The sequence below is a fragment of the Neovison vison genome, chromosome 12 (genome assembly GCF_020171115.1).
Source record: "Neovison vison isolate M4711 chromosome 12, ASM_NN_V1, whole genome shotgun sequence".
NCBI classification, from domain to species: Eukaryota; Metazoa; Chordata; class Mammalia; order Carnivora; family Mustelidae; genus Neogale; species Neogale vison.
The window spans coordinates 87882798-87903740 of record NC_058102.1 but is presented as its reverse complement, the minus strand read 5'-3'; the positions used below and the strand labels follow the sequence as shown (position 1 = coordinate 87903740).

The 20943-nt window shown below is 44.9% G+C and overlaps 1 long non-coding RNA gene across 1 annotated transcript; it reads right to left on the bottom strand.

Annotated features, from left to right (window-relative positions):
* Window positions 1–1258: 1258 nt before the first annotated feature.
* On the bottom strand, window positions 1259–19106 carry LOC122891911. Its single transcript, XR_006381334.1, has 3 exons — window positions 19095–19106; window positions 11293–11294; window positions 1259–1556 (listed from the first exon to the last, which is right to left on the bottom strand). It is a non-coding gene; the product is annotated as an uncharacterized LOC122891911 (long non-coding RNA).
* Between the last annotated feature and the right edge of the window lie 1837 nt (window positions 19107–20943).

Genomic DNA, 20943 nt, shown 5'->3' with positions numbered 1-20943 from the left:
AAACTGCAAAGCTGGCTTTCACCTTGATACCATTTGCATACCAGGTGAACTTGAACTTTGGTTTTCAAAGGCAAGCAGGATAGAGGGAACGGAAAACAAAGCCCAGGACTGCCCAAGGTGAGGAGTCTAATAAGCAACCATCTGCGCAAAGCTGTGACCCAGGATGGGTAATAATATACTAGGTTGAAGAATGAACTAGAAATAATTCACTCCTCCAGGAGGTAGGAAAGGAAAATTGCCAGACTTAAACCTTGGCTCTAAGTGAGAATGGGGGGAAATCTTCCCTGAGAATTCGCAACCACAAGTGGGCTTGCATGATTCAATTTATTACAAATTCACTCTACCAGTGTGATCTGAAAAACTATACACTATTTAGATTCAAATGGTCCTGGGCTGGTGTACCTTCTGAAAGTAACTGGAAGGAAGAAGAGCAGATCATCTCTAGATGAGCCCACCTTCAACTTGGGCTACAAGGAATTCTCACAGATAAAATTCCAAGAAATATAATCTCTGTAGTCAAAAATCCAAAAACAACTAAAAAAGGCCTAGAGAAAAATAGCAGTCAACTAAGAATATCGTATACAATAGCTCCCCCTATCCACAGGGGATACATTCCAAGACCCTCAGTGAAACTGGATAGTGACAAGCCCTTTATATACTATCTTTCCCTATCCATACATACATACCTATGATAAAGTTTAATTTACAAATTAGGCACAGTAAGGAAGTAACAACAATAATGATCAAGTAGAGCAATTGTAACACTATCCTGTAATAAAAGTTATGTAAATGTGATCTCTCAAAATATCCTATTGTGCTGTACTCACCCTTCTTGTGATAATGTGTGATGATAAAATGCTTACAAGATGCAATGAATGAGGTGAATGATGTAGGCATTGTAATGTAGTATTAGGCTTCTATTGACTTTCTGACAATATGTCAGAAGGAGAATCATCTGGGGCGCCTGGGTGGCTCAGTGGGTTAAAGCCTCTGCCTTCGGCTCAGGTCACGATCCCACAGTCCTGGGATCGAGCCCCGCGTCGGGCTCTCTGCTCCGCAGGGAGCCTGCTTCCTCCTCTATCTCTGCCTGCCTCTCTGCCTTCTTGTGATCTCTTGTGTACAGGGAATAGCGTTGGCCAGAGGCTGGAGGAGGAAGGTGAACCAAGGGACTTTATAGACATGAGAGGGCCACCTGGGGGTGCTCAGTCAAACTGTGGTCATGGCCCTCCGCTGTGGTACAGTGTGGTCAAGAGGGAGGATGGCATATGATGTGGATCTGCTTGAAGAGAGTGGTGAGCATTTGGACAACAGTGTGGACAATGGGAGCAGTGTGCAGGGACGTGGAAAAGCAGAAAGGGATTGTCAAATAAATAAATAAAATCTTTAAAAAAAAATAAAAAATTAAATTAAATTAAATTAAAAAAAAAAAAAGAAGGAGAATCATCTGCTTCTGGATCATGGTGGACCACAAGTAACTAAAACTGTGGAAAGGGAAATCACAGATAAGGGGGAGGGGGACTACTGGATTCATAGGAAATACCTTTCAAAAATAAAGGCTTGGGGCGCCTGGGTGGCTCAGCCCTTTAAGCGTCTGCCTTCAGCTCAGATCAGAGTCCCAGAGTCTTGGGATCAGCCCAGATCAGCCCAGAGTCCTGGGATTGAGCCCCATGTGGGGTTACCTGCTCAATGGGGTGTCTGCTTCTCCCCCTTCCTCTCCCCCTGCTCATGTTTCTCTCTCTCTCTCTCTAATAAATAAGTAAAATCTTTAAAAAAAAGACTAAATAAAAAATGTGTAAGTTACATATGAATTCATGCATACTTTATTAATTGTCAGATATATGCTAATAACAGATTAAATAACTTCCAAATTAAGAGAAGGAAGAAAATAGAATGAGAAAAAAATAATCCATCCAAAAGGAGTAAGGAAGGAAAGGAAAAAAAATATTAAAGAAGGATGAATAGAAAGCATAAATGAAATGGTGAAAATAAATTAAAACTATGTCCATGATTACAATAAATGTGAATGGGCTAAATAATCCAATTTAAAGATACAGATTTTCAGACTGGACAAGAGAAGGAGAGAAAGGAGATTTCTAGAGGGATACACAAGGTCACAGAAGTGTTTGCTGTGTTTTGTTGCCTTAACAGGAAGGGAGTGATGGCAACTTAGACTGCAGTAAAGGAGCCAAGAGGAGTTTAAAGTTATAGGAAGAAGAAGGAATAAGTGATGGAGCCAGAACCCAGCATCTGGGGAACTGGTGGGGAACACAGCATCAAGATGCAGAGGTACAGGGAATAGCGTTGGCCAGAGGCTGGAGGAGGAAGGTGAACCAAGGGACTTTATAGACATGAGAGGGCCACCTGGGGGTGCTCAGTCAAACTGTGGTCATGGCCCTCCGCTGTGGTACAGTGTGGTCAAGAGGGAGGATGGCATATGATGTGGATCTGCTTGAAGAGAGTGGTGAGCATTTGGACAACAGTGTGGACAATGGGAGCAGTGTGCAGGGACGTGGAAAAGCAGAAAGGGATTGCCAAGATGGCACTGGGGCCCAGCCAGAATTGCAGGACACAAAGCTGAGGTCATAACAAGCCTTGGTACAGTTCTTCTGGAAATACTTAGCAGCCCTGAGTGAGATCAGAAGAGGGGACTTTTGGAGGATGAAAGGGTAGGGAACAGGATGATTGGGGCTGGTAGGTGAACAGATCGGACAGGGAGTTGAGGGAAGCAGCAGAAGCACAGTGTAGGAATGGAAAATAATTGAATGTGACATGGCTGGTGGCTGAGGATGGGAGGCTGGCCAGAGGGGCTGCTGTGGCCCTTGGAAGCCTGAAGGCCCCAGACAGTGTCAGGGACCTGATGCCATCAGACGCATGCCATCTGTGCTCAATGGTCCCATGAGATGCTGCTGAGCTCTGGTGTCCTTGAGGAAAACCCTCCCCTGGCTTTTCTCCTCCTGTTGCTGCTCCAGAGGCCATCACATGATTTTAGATTTTTTTCTTTAACCCTCACAATGACCTCGTTCTACCCTAGTGCCTCCTCGGTAAACAGGCCTGGCACCCTCAGCCTTGATGATTCATACTTCAGTTTCTCTCTGAGCATGCCCAATGGCCAAGTAGGGTGGCTCTCCTGGTCATGCTCCTTTTATCGTGGACCATCTGAGCTTCTGTCTGCCTGGCCCCTTCTTCTCCCTGCCCTAAGTGAGGCCCCTTCAGATCCTCAGACCACACATATCTGGTACTGCTCATACTTACATACCCTATCACCTGGCCACACTCCCCACTGTCCTCAGGCACACTGCTGCACACCCATGTCCATGAAAGCCCCTTTCATTGTGTCATCTGCCTTCTGGACAGCATACAGGCTCCCTGTTGCCCAAAACCACAAGCCAACCCCATGACATTCTAAATCTAGAGAAGAGCTTAGAAATTATTTTAGTCTGATCTCATTTTACAGATGGACAAATTGAGGTTCAGACAAAATCAATGATTTGTCCAGGGTAGAACCAAAGGGGACAGTCGAGACCTCCTCATGATGAGAACTTACTATCCATCCAGACTTAGTTAAAAATAGCATACAGGAAATGACCATTTACTTTCCTAAGAGCTTTATATGGACTATTTATTTAATCTTCACAACAACTCCATTGTAGAGATAAGGAACTGAGGCATAGAGAGATTAAATAAATCGCAAAAGTTCACCCAGCTAATCTTGGTCCTGATAGCTCTCTTGGCTTCTCTCTCCCTCTCTCTCTCACATATACCCACAGACACTCAGACCCCAAATCCTCAGTCATAGTTCCTCCTGCCTGGACAACCACCGTTCTGTCTTGTCCATCTTGATTATAAGAGTCAATGCCCCCTTCTCCTGGGTGAGTGCATGATCTTCCCTCGGTCCACAGATGACTGAACAGGGTTGGGCATCTGAACCCAGGAAAAACAGTAAGTAGACTGGCTGACTCTTCAGTTTCTCTCTTGTGGGCATTGGAACTCAGGAGGCATAGTAACTGAGTCACTTAGATGGTGACAGGAGCTACAGAGCACTACCTGAAAGCCATTCTGGTCATGTAGCATGACCAGGCTGAACCAGGAGAGGAGAGTGGAATGGAGCAGAGACAAAGAGAGAGAGAGAGATTACTGCAGTGTGTCTATGGGTATGTATATGTGCCCACACACCCTCCATACTCACCCACTTAGTCAAATTATCCTCAACAAATAACCAGCCCAGTGTCTTCTCAGATCCCATGAGATCTAGCTGTATTTTCCACTACCAGTTTCTCTGAGATTCCCACGTCTTTCCAGGAAATCCTCTTTTCACTTCCGTCGGTTAGAGGGCACTGGTCATTGAAGCCTGAGAACATTAGTTAGGACACCAGCTCAACAAATGGCACTTATCCTTCAGAAGGAGCTCAGGGCCTGACTCCTCCAGGAAGCCTTCCCCTTCCTGGGTGTGCTCCTCTCTCCTTTCCCAGACAGACCATAAGCCCTTCATTTCCATTTTCCTCCTGATGTTCAGTAAATACATACGGACTGACTGAGCCTGCTACCTTCGGGGCACACATTTCTAGTCTCGCTATATGAAGTTGGACTGTCTTTATGGCTATCATTTTATGTTCTAGTAAATCCACGCACCCACAATCCATTGTTTATTTATCCCAGGAATATGCCCCAAGTGTCTATGTGCCAGGAACCAGGCTAGGCCTTGGGGATGCTTACGATGAAGTTCATAGTCCAGAAGAGAAATCCAGAGTGTCCTCACCAAACTGGTCACACCAACACAGGCTCTGCTTTCGTGATCCCAGACACACACACACACTCACACACACACACCAGACATGACTATCAGCCGCATCACTGTGTCACACACACCCAGCACACACCCAGACACGGGCTCTCTCTTGTTTTCTTCTCCCTGTTCCTCCCTCCCTGTCCTCACACCAAGTGCCCACCCCGTTTCCTACTGGCCTCACACTCACACAGCTCCCCCCTCCACTCTCCCTCCTTTTGGATCATTCTCTTTGGTACTGGAATTGACACTATAGTCTAGAGTGTGTATGCCTTTATGCTATTTTAAGACCCCAGCACTTTGCAAAAACCTGGTGGAGAATACTGCCAAAGCCAGGGAGTGGGGGAGGGGGCTGAGCAACCTGAGCCTGGGGCCCGCCTGGGTGCCTGCGTACCAGGTTAGCTGACCCAGGCGCAGAGACTCCGCTCCAGCCTACCCGTTCACTGCTGGTATCCTGGCCACCCCGCTGGCCCAGCCTAACCCAGGCTCTGTGTTCTCGTGCCCTGCCCACCCTCATCCCTCCCTGGGAGCTGCTTAGGAGTTTGCACACCAGGCAGCATGTAAAATGGTTGTGTTTCTGAAAACACACACACACACACACACACGCGGAGAAGCCCTGAAATTCTTCTTGGAACAGGGCCAGGGATTTATTTATGAAATTCCCAGGGGGCGGGAGAGACAGAAGTCTGGACTTTGCAGACTGAGTGTTGTGCGGCCATCCCGGCAACATCGCCACCAGCTCTCGTGTGCACTTACTAAATGCCCACTGCCGTCCAGGGCCAGCCGATAGGGACCTCAGGGGGATGGGAGGCAGGCTCAGGTGCGCCAAAGTCAAGACAGTGGCAGGCTCTCCCCTGTCTTCCCCACCAGAGGCAGAAACAAACGTGATTTTGTCCTATTTTGCCCATAGTTCCCTGCTCTGCCACCTCTCTCCCCCTTGGTCACGCCACTGTGGAATCCATGCTGTCCTGTGGATGGACATCAGGGTCCTCTAAAAAAAGGCTTCGTGGCCAGTTTCTACCCAAGTGGGAAACGGGGAGCGGTAGTGTGCTAAATCTTCTACTCCCATCTGCAGCAGTTCGGCATGGAATGGAAATGGAGTTTCTGCTGGATACTAGAGAAAGCCGCTTAGGATGGTTTCCAGGTCATCTCTGAGGATGTCTTGTGGGTGATTCAGAGGGGGACAGGCTGATGGAGTTGGGAAGAGGACCTTAATTCTGCTTCCAGTGGAAAAGTGTATAGAAGCTGCTGCTATAAAATGGCTTTCAGTTTCTGCCCCTTATCTAGCCCACTACCTAAGAGGACACTTGGCAGAAGAGGCTTCTTGTGCCTCCCTTGACTCTATAGAGGTAAGAAGGGGTGGACTTAATTGTGTCTTTAGTTTCCCATATATAACCTGTTTTTCAAGGGAAAGGCATAGGATCAATCTCTGTGCAATGACTGATCTTATGCAAATGTCGTGATTCTTCTCAAGAACTTAGGGGTAAGGTCCCAGGTGAAAATATAGAATAGCCCTTCAGAGATAAGACAGAATGATAGAATAAAGACCTCAGTGTGAGACCCAAAACCATAAAAGTCCTAGAAGAGAGCACAGGCAGGGGTGCCTGTGTGGCTCAGTCAATTGACTGAGTACGACTCTTGGTTTCAGCTCCGGTCATGATCTCAGGATCTTGAGATCAAGCCCCATGTCACGCTCTGCAATCAGCAGGGAGTCTGCCGGAAACTCCCTTTGCTCCTGCTCTCGCGCACGCACCCTCTCTCTGTATCAATCAATCAATCAATCAATCTTTAAAAAAAAAAAAAAGAGCACACAGGCAGTAATCTCTCTGACATCAGCTGTGGCAACATTTTTCTAGCTACATCTTCTGAGGCAAGGGAAATAAAAGCAAAAATAAACTATTGGGAGTTCATAAAAATAAAAACCTCTGCACAGCGAAGGAAACAATCAGCAAAACTGAAAGACAATCTATGGAATGGAAGATGTTTGCAAATGGCACATCTGATAAAGAGTTGGTACCCATAATATATAAAGAACTTCTGTGACTCAACACACCAAAACCAAATGATCCAATTTAAAAATGGGCAGATGACCTGAATAGACATTTTCTAGACATGTCAAGGAAGACATCCAGATATCCAACAGATGCATGAAAACAGGCTTGACATCACTCATCAACAGAGAAATGCAAATTAAAACCACAATGAGATATCGCCTCGCACCTGTCAAAATGGCTAAAGTCAAAAACATGAGAAACAGCAAATGTTGGTGAGGATATGGAGAAAAGGAACCCTTGTACACTGTGGAAAACAGTATGGAGGTTCCTTAAGAAAATTAAAAATAGAACTACCCTATGATCCAGTACTTGCTCTACTAAATATTTACCCAAAGAATACAAAAACACTACCTCAAAGGGATGCATGCACCCCTATGTTTACTGAAGCATTATTTATAATTGCCAAACTATGGAAACAGCCAAAGTGTCCACTGATGGATAAACGGTTAAAGAAGAAATGGATAAAGAATTCACACACACACACACACACACACACACACACACAGGAATACTATTCAGCCATAAAAAAGAACAAAATCTTGCCATTTGCAACAACATGGATGGATCTAGAGGTATAACGCTTAGGGAAATAAGTCAGAGAGAGAAAAGCACCATATGATTTCACTCATACGTAGAACTTAAGAAACAAACAAGCAAAGAAAAAGAAAGAGAGAAGTCAAGAAACAGTGTCTTAACCATAGAGAACAAACCACTGTTACCAGAGGGGAGGTGGCTGCAGGATGGGTAAAGAGGTGAAGGGGGTTAAAAGCACACCTACCCTGATGAGCACTGAGTGATGTACAGAACAGTTGAATCACTATATTGTACATCTGAACTTCAGCAAATGCCATGATTTTACTAATTTTACTAATCACTCATTTTTTACTAATATAACACTATATGGGGGCACCTGGGTGGCTCAGTCATTAAGTGTCTGCTTTCAGCTCAGGTCATGATCCAAAGGGTCCTGGGATCAAGCCCCTCATTGGGCTCCCTGCTCAGAGGGAAGCCTGCTTCTTCCTCTCCCACTCCCCCTGCTTGTGTTCCCTCTCTTGCTGTGTCTCTCTCTGTCAAATAAATAAATTCTTTAAAAAAAAAAAAAAAACTATATGTTAGCTACACTGGAATTTTTAAAAATGTTAAAAAAAAAAAAAAGATTGAATGACAAATAAAATACCACTGCACCGGGACGCCTGGGTGGCTCAGTTGGTTAAGCAGCTGCCTTTGGCTCAGGTCATGATCCCAGCATCCTGGGATGGAGTCCCACATGGGGCTCCTTGCTCGGCAGGGAGCCTGCTTCTCCCTCTGCCTCTGCCTGCCATTCTGTCTGCCTGTGCTCGCCCTCTCTCCCTCTCTCTCTTTGATAAATAAATAAAATCTTAAAAAAAAAAACAACTGCACCTATCAAGGGGATTGTAGGACTTCTTAAAAATCAAAGGCCACATCCAGAAAAGAACTATATCAGGTTACAGGTAATTAAATACATTAAGTAAAAAACATACATGGGAAGAACAATAGGGACAGTTTTCCTTTCGGAATACCAGAATCTTCCCTACCCTAACCTTGGAACGACTAAGGTTCCAAGCCCTGAAGTTTAGGCTCCCTGTTCTATTTGGAAAGAAAATCCTTCCCCCACCCCCAAGTCCCAGGGTCCTCACAGACCTCCGGAAATTTCTCTCTCCCTTGGGAAGCCCCAGCCTGGTTACACAGAATGAGTTGGGGCGGGGAGATGTGCCTTCCAGCAGCCTCTCCCAGGTGAGGTGAGCAGGTGTGGGCAGGCTCACCTGCCTGGGAAGCCTGTGGTGAGTAGGCGGGCCCATTCCTGGCTGGGAGGAAGACAGCATCAGCCTGCCAGGGCCTGTGTGTACATGTGTGCTTGCCTATGTGCAAGCGCTTGTACGTGTGTGTGTGTCTGTTGGGAAAGAGTTGGCACAGTGCTAAAGGCACAGAAACACTCCCCACACACACCCCTAAAGCTATACTAAGCAACCATGACTTGCCTCTTCAGGCTGACAGGCAAATGTACCTATGGGCAGATAGGAAGTTCCAGAAGTACTTCTAGGCTCCTTCTGTATAAGAAAGACCATGGGCTCTGGGTTCAGACATACCTGAGCTCAAATCCCAGCTCTATTACTTCTTAGCTGTGTGATCTGGGGCCTGTCACTTAACCTCTTTGAACTTTGGGTTCCTCATCTGTAAAATGGGAATAATTTTTCTCTTGCAACATTTTGGTGAGGAGAGAAGGAAGCTGTACTTGATCAATTGCCAAAGGCTGTAGACAGAAGAGTTATGACTTCCTAGAGGTCCATAATGCAAGCACCGAAGTCAGACTCCCGGCTTTTAAGCTCCCTGTACTGGTCTTGGCACCTGTAAAATGGGGCCAGTAATGGTCCTATCTCACAGGTTAGTTGGGAGAATCCAAGTCAATACACATATACAGCACATTTAATGGGGTCTGGCTAGAAAAAGTGCTCAAAACAGGTCGGGTACTGTCCTGCTTGGAGCTCTCCCTCACACCCCTGTGGTCTTTGTCCCCAGGACCCAGCCCCATCAGCCTTTGTCTCAGCTTGCCCTGCCTGTGGCTTCTGGCCACTTTTTCTTACAGTAAAATGTGTTTTTCTTTCCCCCCAGGCTGGTCCTTCCTGGGCATGCTGTTGTCATGGGAACCTACAGGGGCTGTCTGGCTTTGGGGAAGGAAGAGGTTGTGGATTAAAGCCCAAGAATACCACTGCTGCTGTTCGGAGCACTACCACAGTCCGCTGGCCACCATCCTTGCACCAGAGAATAAATCCAGACAGTGGGGGCCTGAGGAAGGAGGTTATGGGGCCTACCCGCTGCCGGTCCCACCGCTGGCCAGGTAGGTAAAATGCCCTGTTTCAACAAGCTCCGCCCCCTGTCTCCATCATCTTATCAGAAACACAGCCCAGTTCTGAGCACCATTGTCTCCTCATGAGGCGAAACAAATGCACGGCTTAGAGAACAGGGGTTTATGGTTGACTTATTATTCCTTTTCACCTCTGAGAAAACTATGCGACTCCAGAGTAGATACAATGAACCTGACTTAACAGATAGGGAAACTGAGGCTCCAGAAACATCTAAGCGACTTTTGCCTGAGTCATTCAGTCTGTAAAATGTGGAAATAGCCCCTGGGATCTAAATCCTTTGATCTTTGCCATTATCCTAAAATGCCTGGGTGCAGAGGAGGAAGGGAAGAGGGAAGAGAGCTGGTCCCCATAAGCCAGTGATTCCGGGAGGACTCAAAAGCACTCTACCCTCCTCCCCCACTAAAATCCACTTTTTAAAAATTAAAGCATTGGGGCACCTGGGTGGCTCAGTGGGTTAAAGCCTCTGCCTTCAGCTCGGGTCATAGTCTCAGGGTCCTAGGATCGAGCCCCGAGTCAGGCTCTCTGCTTGGCAGGGAGCCTGCTTCCCCCTCTCTCTCTGCCTGCCTCTCTGCCTATTTGTGATCTCTCTCTCTGTCAAACAAATAAATAAAATCTTTTTTAAAAAAATTAAAGCGTTTTTTATGAGCAAAATAGCACATAAAGAGCCGTAAAGAAGTTCTAAACTTGAACCTCACAATTTCACGCCTAGAAATTATCCCAAGCATACCCATACATTTCTTGACCCTACATTTCCAGTTGTGAGAGTTCATCCTAAAGAGAGACTGTAATCAGACACATGCATAAAGATGTGACTCGGGAATTCCAGTCATTGCAGTTTCAGCTGAAATCGTAAAATAGTGACATAAATGCACATTCAAAAATAGAGGATTATTCATGTAAGGTACTTTTATACAAAGGGTTGTAGAAAAAGATTTAATGACACGAAAAGATGTTTCTGATATACAGTTAAAGTGGGGAAGAGCAGATCATAAAATATGTACAGTACAGAAATGCCTAGGTGGCTCAGTTGTTAAGCATCTGCCTTTGGCTCAGGTTAAGATCCCAGGGTCCTGGGATCAAGTCCCACATTGGGCTCCCTACTCGGCAGGGAGCTTGCTTCTCCCTCTCCCACTCCCCCTGCTTATGTGCCCTTTCTCACTGTGTCTCCCTGTCAAATAAATAAATAAAAATCTTTTTAAAAAATAAAATAAAATATGTACAGTATAATCGAATATTTATGCATGAGAAAGAGCTGGGAAGATACTTAGCAAAATGTTTATGTACATTATCTCTGGGTGGTGAAATGACAAATATTTTCCTCTTGATAATCTGCATCATCATTTTCAAAGATGACTACATATCACTTTTGCAATTATAACAATCAATGTGAACTAATTTAAAAGAGCCTATCCAGGGGCGTCTCCGTGGCTTAGTCGCTTGGGTGTCAGACTTCTGGTTTCGGCTCAGGTCATGATCTCAAGGGTCATGGGACTGAGCCCTGCTTCAGGCACCCCGCTCAGCAGGGAGTCTACTTGAAGCTTCAGCTGCCTCTGCCCCTCCTCCCACTCACGCCTTCTCTCTCAAATAAATAAATAAACAAATCTTTAAGAAAATAGCCTGGTGGAGCGCCTGAGTGGCTCAGTGGGTTAAAGCCTCTGCCTTAGGTTCAGGTCATGATCCCAGGATCCTGGGATTGAGCCCAGCATCGGGCTCTCTGCTCAGCGGGGAGGCTGTTTCCTCCTCTCTCTCTGCCTGCCTCTCTGCCTACTTGTAATCTCTCTCTGTCAAATAAATAAATAAAATCTTAAAAAAAAAAAAAAGAAAGAAAGAAAGAGGAAAGAAAGAAAGAGAGAAAGAAAGAAAGAGAGAGAGAAAGGAAGAAAATAGCCTGGGATGCCTGAGTGGCTCAGTCAGTTAAGCAGCTGCCTTTGGCTCCGGTCATGATCCCAGGGTCCTGGGATTGAGTCCTGCATTGGCCTCCTTCTTTCTCTGACAAATCAATAAATTAAATCTTTAAAAAAAAAAACAAAACCCAAAAAACCAAAAACAGCAACAACAAAAAAAAATAGCCTTTCCAGGGGCCTCTGGATGGCCCAGTTGATAAGCATCTACCTTCAGCTCAGGTCATGATCACAGGGTTGTGGGATTGAGCCCCATGTCAGGCTCCCTGCTCGGCGTGGAGCCTGCTTCTCCTTCTCCCTCCTCCACTCCCCCTGCTTGTGCTCTCTCTCTCTGTCAAATAAATAAATATATAAAATCTTAAAAATAAAAAGCCTGTCTTGAAAAATATACATTGAAGTGTGATGTAAGACAGTAAAAAACAAAAACAAAATAAATATGCATATATATAAAGAGAGAGAGAGAATGGCTTATTAAATTATCTGATATACTGTATTAAGTATTACATAATTATTTAAATGATTATAAAGCCTGTATAGAAATATTAAAATGTTAATGATATCATAAGTGAAAAACACTGGACACAAAATGGAGTGTGTGCCATGATTCTACGCAATGGAAATATTTGCTTCAATTTGGTAAGGTGAGATTCTGTGTAATTTTTTCCCCTTCTTTCAAAATTACCAAAATATAATCATTCACCTTTTTAATTAAAAAAGAATACTCATGGGATGATATAGTACTAAGCACTGGGTCCTATTTCTGAAACTATTCTAGAGGAACAGGCACAGAGTTCTGACATCTTTAGTCCTCACCCACTGAATGTATTAATAATAACCTTATTGTTATTATTCACTGATTACTTACTGTGTGTATATTTGCCTCATTTCTACCTTTCACAATAACTCTGAACTCTGTTAAGATAGGTAAATTACCTAGGACTTTGTTGGTTCCAAGTAGTAGAAATCCAGTCTAGCTATTCAAGGAAAAAAATATTTTTTTTTCTTTTTCAGTTTAAGGATGCAGGAGTTTCTCCTAGACTCAGGGCACCTAGTCTCCGTGAGTCACTGGAAGCAGGATGTCAAAGGCACAAGATTCTTTCTGTTTCCACCCTCTCTCTACCTCTCCGGGCCTTTGCTTCTGTGCACCTGTTTCCACTTTCTTTGCGACAACCAGCTTTCTTTACTTCCCATCCGCAGGAACACCCTGCTCCTGATAGCCCGTGGGTCTATGTTCAGTCCAGCCACCCAGGAGAGTCTCCAGTGACTCTCTCTGGGTCCCAACTCCTCCTTCAGGAGGTAAGGACTGATGGTCCAGCTTGGGTCAGGTGCCAACCTCGACCCGTTATCTGTGGGGAGTCAATGGGCTTCACCATGTTATACGACATGGCTGCCAGGAATCCCCACTGTTCCCACACAAATAGGGAAGAGGGAGCAATTCCTAGAAAATTTCCAAGTGGATAGGTGGAGGTGGGTCAGGTAGTTGAAAAGAAAAACCAGTATATGCCAGACATAGCAAGCGTTATTATTTCTTTTTCTACAGATGAGGACACTAAGGCTAAGAGAGGTCAGTGGACAAGTTATGGTCATACATACAGAGCTGGAATACAGACTCCGGTCTGTCTCTCTCAGAAATCCTCTCCATCACATCACCATACACATTTACTGATAATAAGTTAGTCAGACCTAAAGAGTGTCCCAGAAAGAGGGGATGGCATGTGCAAAGGCCCAGAGGCAAAAGAGGAACTGTGGGTCTATGGAGCTGAAGAGAGGAAATACAGTGTGACTGGACCACAAAGAGAGAGGAAGGCTGTGGGTCTGAATGTTGCAGGCTGGCTCAGATCAAGCAATACCGGCTTTTTAATTAGGAGTTTGGACTTTAACCTGAGGGCAGTGGCAGGCAGCAGAGAACATTATGGAATACACATTTGTATTTTAGAGGAACTTCTCCAACTTCAGTGTGAAGGATGAACTGGAGGGGCTAGATGGGTGCAGGCCTGAAAGAGGATTTCCCACTAACCTAGGTGAGAGATGCTGGTGGCTGGGACCAAGGTGGGCATGGAGAGAGGTAGGCAGAGCCAGAGAGGTAATTGGGAGTTGGAAGGGACAAGAGTCTGGGTTTGACTGACTGACTGATGGTGGTGGTGATAGGTAGAAGGAGGTCATGAACAAATTCATGCGTTTGCTTGGATAGTAATACCATTCTCTGAACATCGGGGACAGAGCAAGTTTGGGGTGACAGATAATGAGTTCTGCTTGGGACATGATGAATTGGAGAAGCCTGGGAAACAGCCAAGAAGCGGTCCAGAAGCAGCGGAGGCTTAAGGTCTAGAGCTCAGGAGGGATGTGTGGGCTGGAGACACAGATTTGAGAGTCATCAGCGAGCATTAAAACCAAGGAGTGATGAGCTCACTCAGGAACGTGTGTAGATGGAGAAGAAGACAGGGACAGAACGCTCGGAGCGCCAGCATTTATGGAAGAGACAAAGAAGAGAAGCCTGCAGGAAAGTTTGAGACAGGGTCCCCCCGCCCCCAGGCCGGAGGGAGGTCTGGAGTGTGGAGTGTGCAGGCAGGAGAGCTAAGAGGTGGGAGTGGTTAGCAGTCAGAAGTCACCTAAAGGTTGAGATAAATAAAGAAGGACTGATAAGGGGCCACTGGATTTCACAACAAGGAGGCCATGATAACCACCAAGAGATCAGTTTCCATGGCAGAGCTGGAAGGCAGTGGGCCGAGACTGGGAAGCGATGAAGCAGAGACTTTTCCAATAAATGTGACCGGCAAGGGGAGGGGTGGTTGAGAGAGATTGGTGAGGTTGGAAGACATGAGAGTTTTTTGTTTACAGCGAGTTTACACCCTGGTGGGAAGGACCCACAGAGAAAGGCAAATTGAAGATTCATTCGAAAGAGTAAAGGGTCATTAAGAAAGAGGAACCAGAGGCCCTGGGCCAGCTGCCTGTTTTTATAAATAAAGTTTTATTCAAACAGAGAGAGCGAGAGCAACCTGAAAGTGGGTCCCCGGAGGAGGGAGAGATAATGATGCAGGTGAGTTTATACATTTCATGTCAGCCAAAGAGAGCATCCTGGGCTTTCATTTTCTATGAAAAGGCAAAAGCAGTGGAAATCTGAGATTGACAACCATCTCATTTAGATAACTGTGATAAATCTGTTTTTGTGGTTTTTACCTCAACGCTATGGGATCAAATTCTCAAATTCACACCTGAAATACAATAAAAATGCTAATCTGGAAGAATTGCAGAAAGGCCAGTTTGAAGGAGTGAATATTGGTAAAAGAAAGAAAGAAAGGTAATTTTATTCATTTCAGGTACATACAGTAACACAAAATATTACCTAGCAGTTGGGAAAGGATCATTTGTAATTAGCATAGAAATTGTTTGGAATGTAAATTAGTTTTTCTGAAGTACTTGACTATGCTTAAAAACAGTACTTTAGTATTTTAAGAATTCCCCTTGTGGGGTGAAACCACTTTATATCTATTTTAAGACCTTGTTAAGTCTGCTTAAATGTAGTTAATTTTTTTTTTTCTGGAAAAGATACGGACTACATCAGAAAACTGTTTCTGGCAAAGGTAAGATCGTGCAACTGTGCCCCACACAGGCACTTTCCAAAGGCCATTTCCACCAGAGAGCAGATCTGATTGCCGGAGATTGTTACTAAGGGAACAGTGGAGCGTGAATATAAATTTCATTTCACAAAAGACCTAACTAAAGTATTGATCCAAAGGGATCAGCCAGTGAGAACAGGATGAGAAGGCTTTTTCTAATTGAAATAAACACGCATATAGACAGAGCCCATATAATGTGTGTGTGCAATCTTGTGCTCTCACCTTGTCCTGCAAATCTCCCCTTTTTAGCTGCTGCCCAGATAAGGAGGCCAGGGAGATTAGAGAGCTAGGGGCTGGGCAGAGGGAACTGCCTTTCTCTCTTCTCACTTGAGAGAGGAACAAAGCTAGAAGCATTGACACCAAGCGGTGCTGGAGCTCCTCAGAACTGACGCCCGTCAACACCCTCCGTGAGGCTACTGTCCTGGTGTTGGTTTTGGTGTTACTATTATTGAACACCAGTTCTGGCCAGGCCCTTTGCCCAGCATGCTCACAACCACCTTATGGATATTATCTGCGTTTCAAGAGGGGGAAGCTGATTAGTCTGTGCCGATTGGGGTCCAGGGTCACAGCTTCGTGGATGACTGTCAGGACCCAAAACTCCGCGGGTGTGGATCGCATTTTCTCACCAACCCCCACAATGGGCCTCAGGTCAGTCACGCAGTTGCCTGTGAGCATCTCTGGCCTGTGCGAGGCAGCAAGGCACCTCTCAGGTTGTATTTTCTACCTCATTCTCCAATCCCCTTCATGATCCCCATCCACTTGCTCCCCTCACCCCACAGGCACTCTGGTGAATTTGCACTTGGTTTTTTTTTTTGTTTTTTTTTTTTTAAATTAATTTCTTTATGTGAAAGAGAGAGAGAACAGTGGAGGGGGTCAGAGGGAGAGGGAGAGAACCCTGAGGCAGGCTCTCCGCTGAGTGCGGAGCCCTCTGGGGCTTGATCTCACACCCTGAGATCAAGACCTGAGCTGAAATCAAGAGTCAGACGCTTAACAGACTGAGCCACCCAGGAGCTCCTCTGATAATGTCTTGATTTTTTATTTTATTTATTTATTTATTTATTTATCAGAGAGAGAGAGCACAAGCAGGCAGAGTGGCTGGCAGAGACAGACAGAAGCAGGCTCCCTGCTGGACAAGGAGCCAGATGTGGGACTCGATCCCAGGACTCTGGGATCATGACCTGAGCCAAAAGCAGTGGCTTAACCGACTGAGCCACCCAGGTGTCTCTGATAATGTCTTTAAATGCATGCACATCCTGGGGAAGAATGTAGCATTATTTTGGATACACACTCATTCTATTATTATTGGGGGGGTGGTAAGAACACTTGACACATAAGGTCTACCTCTGAGCGTATTTTTAAGTATACAATACAGTATTGTTAACAATAGGCTATATACTGCAGAGTTCTAGAATTTATTTATCTTGTGTAAATGAAACTTTGTACCTTTGATTACTAACACCCTATTTCCACCTCCCCCCACCAACCCTGATAATCACCCTTCTACCCTCTGCTTCTATGAGCTTGACTATTTTAAAGATTTTATTTATTTTTATTTGACAGAGAGAAATCACAAGTAGGTGGAGAGGCAGGCAGAGAGAGAGGGAAGCAGGCCCCCTGCTGAGCAGAGAGCCCGATGCGGGACTCGATCCTAGGACCCTGAGATCATGACCTGAGCCGAAGGCAGCGGCTTAACCCACTGAGCCACCCAGGTGCCCCATGAGCTTGACTATTTTAGATTCCTTGTGTAAGTGATATCTTATAGTATTTGTCCTTGTGTATCTGGCTTATTTCACTTAGCATAATGTCCTCTAGGTTCATCTATGTTGTTACAAATGGCATGATTTCCTCCTTTTTTAAAAAAATATTTTATTTATTTATTTGACAGAGAGAGACACAGCAAGAAAAAATACACAAGCAGGGGGAGTGGGAGAGGGAGAAGCAGGCTTCCTGCTGAGCAAGGAGCCTGATGTGGGGCTCGATCCCAGGACTCAGGGATCAGGACCTGAGCCGAAGAAAGACACTTAATGACTGAGCCATCCAAGTGCCCCGAATTTCCTCCTTTTTAAATATTAACATTAATTAATGGGCAAATAATATTCTCTCGTATGCAGATATAGATATATATAGATAGATAGATATAGATATATATACATACATACCACATTTTCTTCTGTAAGAGATTTTATTTATGCGGTACCTGGGTGCCTCAGTTGTTAGGCATCTGCCTTCAGCTCAGATCATGGTCCCAGGGTCCTGGGATCGAGCCCTGCTTCGGGCTCCCTGCTCAGCGGGAAGCCTTCTCCCTCTTTTACTCCCCCTGCTTGTGTTATCTCTCTCGCTGTGTCTCTCTCTCTCTCAAATGAATTAATAAAATCTTAAAAAAGAAAAAAAGGGGGGGGGCACCTGCGTGGCTTGGTGGGTTTAAGCTTCCGCCTTCGGCTCAGGTCATGAACTCTGGATTCTGGGATCGAGCCCCGCATCCAGCTCTCTGCTCAGCAGGGAGCCTGCTTCCTCCTCTCTCTCTCTCTCTCTGCCTGCCTCTCCACCTACTTGTGATCTCTGTCTGTCAAGTAAATATATAAAATCTTAAAAAAAAAAAAAAAAGAAAGAAAGAAAAAGAAAAAGAAAAAAAGAGAGATTTTATTTATTTACTCTGAGAGAGAGAGAGGTGCTTGCCGGAGCAGGTGGGGAGGGGCAGAGAGAGAAAGGGAGAGAGACAATCTTAAGCAGGCTCCATGCCCAGCGTGGAGTCTGATACAGGGCTCAATCTCATGACTCAGATCATGGCCTGAGCCAAAATCAAGAGTTGGATGCTTAACTAACTGAGCCACCCAGGCGCTCCAGAGAGATTTTATTTTTAAGTAATTTCTACACTCGAATTTACAATCCCAAGTTCAAGAGTTGTGTGCTCCAACAACTGAGCCATCCAGGCACCCCTACCACATTTTCTTTATCCATTTGTCTGTCAATGGACCTTTAGGTTGCTTCCATGTCTTTGCTATCATGAATAATGCTGCAATGAACACAGCATGCAGATATCTCTTCGGGATCCTGATTGCAATTCCTTTGATATATACCCAGAAGTAGGATTGCTGTCATTCTTTTATGCATTCTAAATTTATATAAAAGGCACTGTGCTCTCATTCTCTTTTTTGACAATCAGTTCTGCATTTTTTTAAGATCTATCCATGTTGCTGTATGTACATCTGGTTCATTGAATGATATGATATTCTGAAATATTCATTTATAACATTGTACCTAGCTATTCCCCCATTCATGGACACAAAGTGTGGCTCCCTCCCTCCTACCACAAGCAGCACTGAGTTGAACTCCCTCCCGCATGTCCCTTTGTGGACTTGTCTGAGAACTCTTGCCGAGATATGGATGCAGAAAAGTTATCACACTTGAGGTCAAATGGGATAGGCCACCCACTTTCACTAAGTAATGCTAAAAAGGCTATACCAATTTACATTTGTACAAGAATTGTGCAAGGGGTGACTGGGTGTCTCAGTCGATTAAGCATCTGCCTTACGCTCAAGTCATGATCCCAGGACCCTGGGATCAAGTCCCACATTTGCTTCTCCCTCTGCCCCTCCCCCTGCTTGTACTCTCTCTCTCTCTCTCTCAGATAAATAATATCTTTTTTTAAAAAAGCAAAAAAATCTTTTTTTAAAAAAAAACCTTTTTTTTTAAGGATGTTGTTTATTTATTCGACAGAGAGATCACAAGTAGGCAGAGAGGCAGGCAGAGCAAGAGAGGGAAGCAGGCTCCCTGCTGTGCAGAGAGCCCAATGTGGGGCTCGATCCCAGGACCCTGAGACTATGACATGAGCTGAAGGCAGAGGGTTAACCCACTGAGCCACCCAGGCACCCCTGAATAAATAACATCTTTAAAAAAAAAAAAGAATTACGGGGCGCCTGGGTGGCTCAGTGGATTGAGCCACTTCCTTCGGCTCAGGTCATGGTCTCAGGGTCCTGGGATCCAGCCCACATTGGGCTCTCTGCTTGTCAGGGAGCCTGCTTCCCCCTCTCTCTCTGCCTGACTCTCTGCCTACTTGTAATCTCTCTCTCTGCCACATAAATAAATAAAATCTTTAAAAAAAAAAAAAAGAATTACACAGAGTTTTTATTTTCCCACATCCTTGCCCACACTTGGCACTACCCCCTTTTCAGATTTTGCCAATTTGATGGATATTAGTTTTTATGTCATTTAAGCATGCATTTCTTGGACCACTAGTGAATTAAAGCATTCCTTTCCAGATTGTTGGTCTTTTGGGCTTCCTTTTTAGAGAATTGACTCTTCACATCTTTGCCCATTTTTTATTGGGTCTTGTTGATTTGCAGGAGTTTCTCATATGTTGTAGATACTAATGCCTTAAAATTTTAGGGATTACAAATATCTTCTTTCAGGGGCACCTGGGTGGCTCTGTGGGTCAAATCCTCTGCCTTAGGTTCAGGTCATGATCTCTAGGTCCTGGGATCGAGCCCCGCATCGGGCTCTCTGCTCAGCAGGGAGCCTGCTTCCTCCTCTCTCTCTGCCTGCCTCTCTGCCTGCTTGTGATCTCTGTCTGTCAAATAAATAAATAAAATCTTAAAAAAAAAAGAAATATCTTCTTTCAGTCTACCATCTATTTTTAAGTTTATGAATTTATTTATGTTAAATTTATTTATGGTGTAGAGTTGAAGGGTGAACTGATATATCTATATGATTTATTTGTTTTGCAGTTTGTGTTTTGGGGTCTTATTTAAGTATTGCCCCACCCCCATGTCACAAGGATGTCCTCTTCCATTTTCTTTTATTGGCTTTCCAGTTTTCTTTCACATTTTGGTCCTTAATCCATTTGGAGGCCATCTTTATATGGAATGCAAAAGTAGAGACCCAGCTACACTTTTTCTCAAAACCATGATGTAGCATTCCCAACAGTATCTAAACAACCTAGCCTTCCTTCCCTAATATTTAAAGATACTATTTATTTATTTGAGAGAGAGAGAGAGCCAGCAGGGGGAGGAGCAGAGGGGACTCTGCTCTGAGCTGAGCATGGAGCCCCATGAGGGGATTGACCCTACAACCCATAGATCATGATATGACCTCAGCTGAAACCAAGAGTCAAACACTTAACTGACTGAGCTACCCAGGCACCCCCAAGGTATATTAAGTGAAAAAAGTAAGGTGTTGGGGCACCTGGGTGGCTCAGCCAGTTAAGCATCCGTCTTTAGCTCAGGTCATAATCTCAGGGTCCTGGGATGGAGCCCCCCATTCAGGTTCTCTGCTCAGTGGGGATACTGCTTCTCCTTCTGTCTGCAGCTCCCCCTGCTTCTGCTCTCTCTCTGTGTCAAATAAATAAATAAAATCTTTTTTTTTTTTTTAAAAGGAAAAAAAAAGTAAGGTGTAGAATAGTGTATATAATATGCTACTTTTGGGGCACCTGGGTGGCTCAGTCAGTTAAGTGTCTGCCTTCCTTTCAGGTCATAATCCTGGGGTCCTGCCATCAAATTCCATGTTGGGCTCCCTGCTCAGTGGAGAACCAGCTTCTCCCTCTCCCTTTGCCACTCCCCCTGCTTGTGCTCTCTTTCAGTCAAATAAATGAAATCTTTTTTAAAAAAATGCTCCTTTTGGGGTGCCTGGGTGGCTCAGTGGGCTAAAGCCTCTGCCTTCAGCTCAGGTCATGATCCCAGGATCCTAGGATTGAGTCCCGCATCAGGC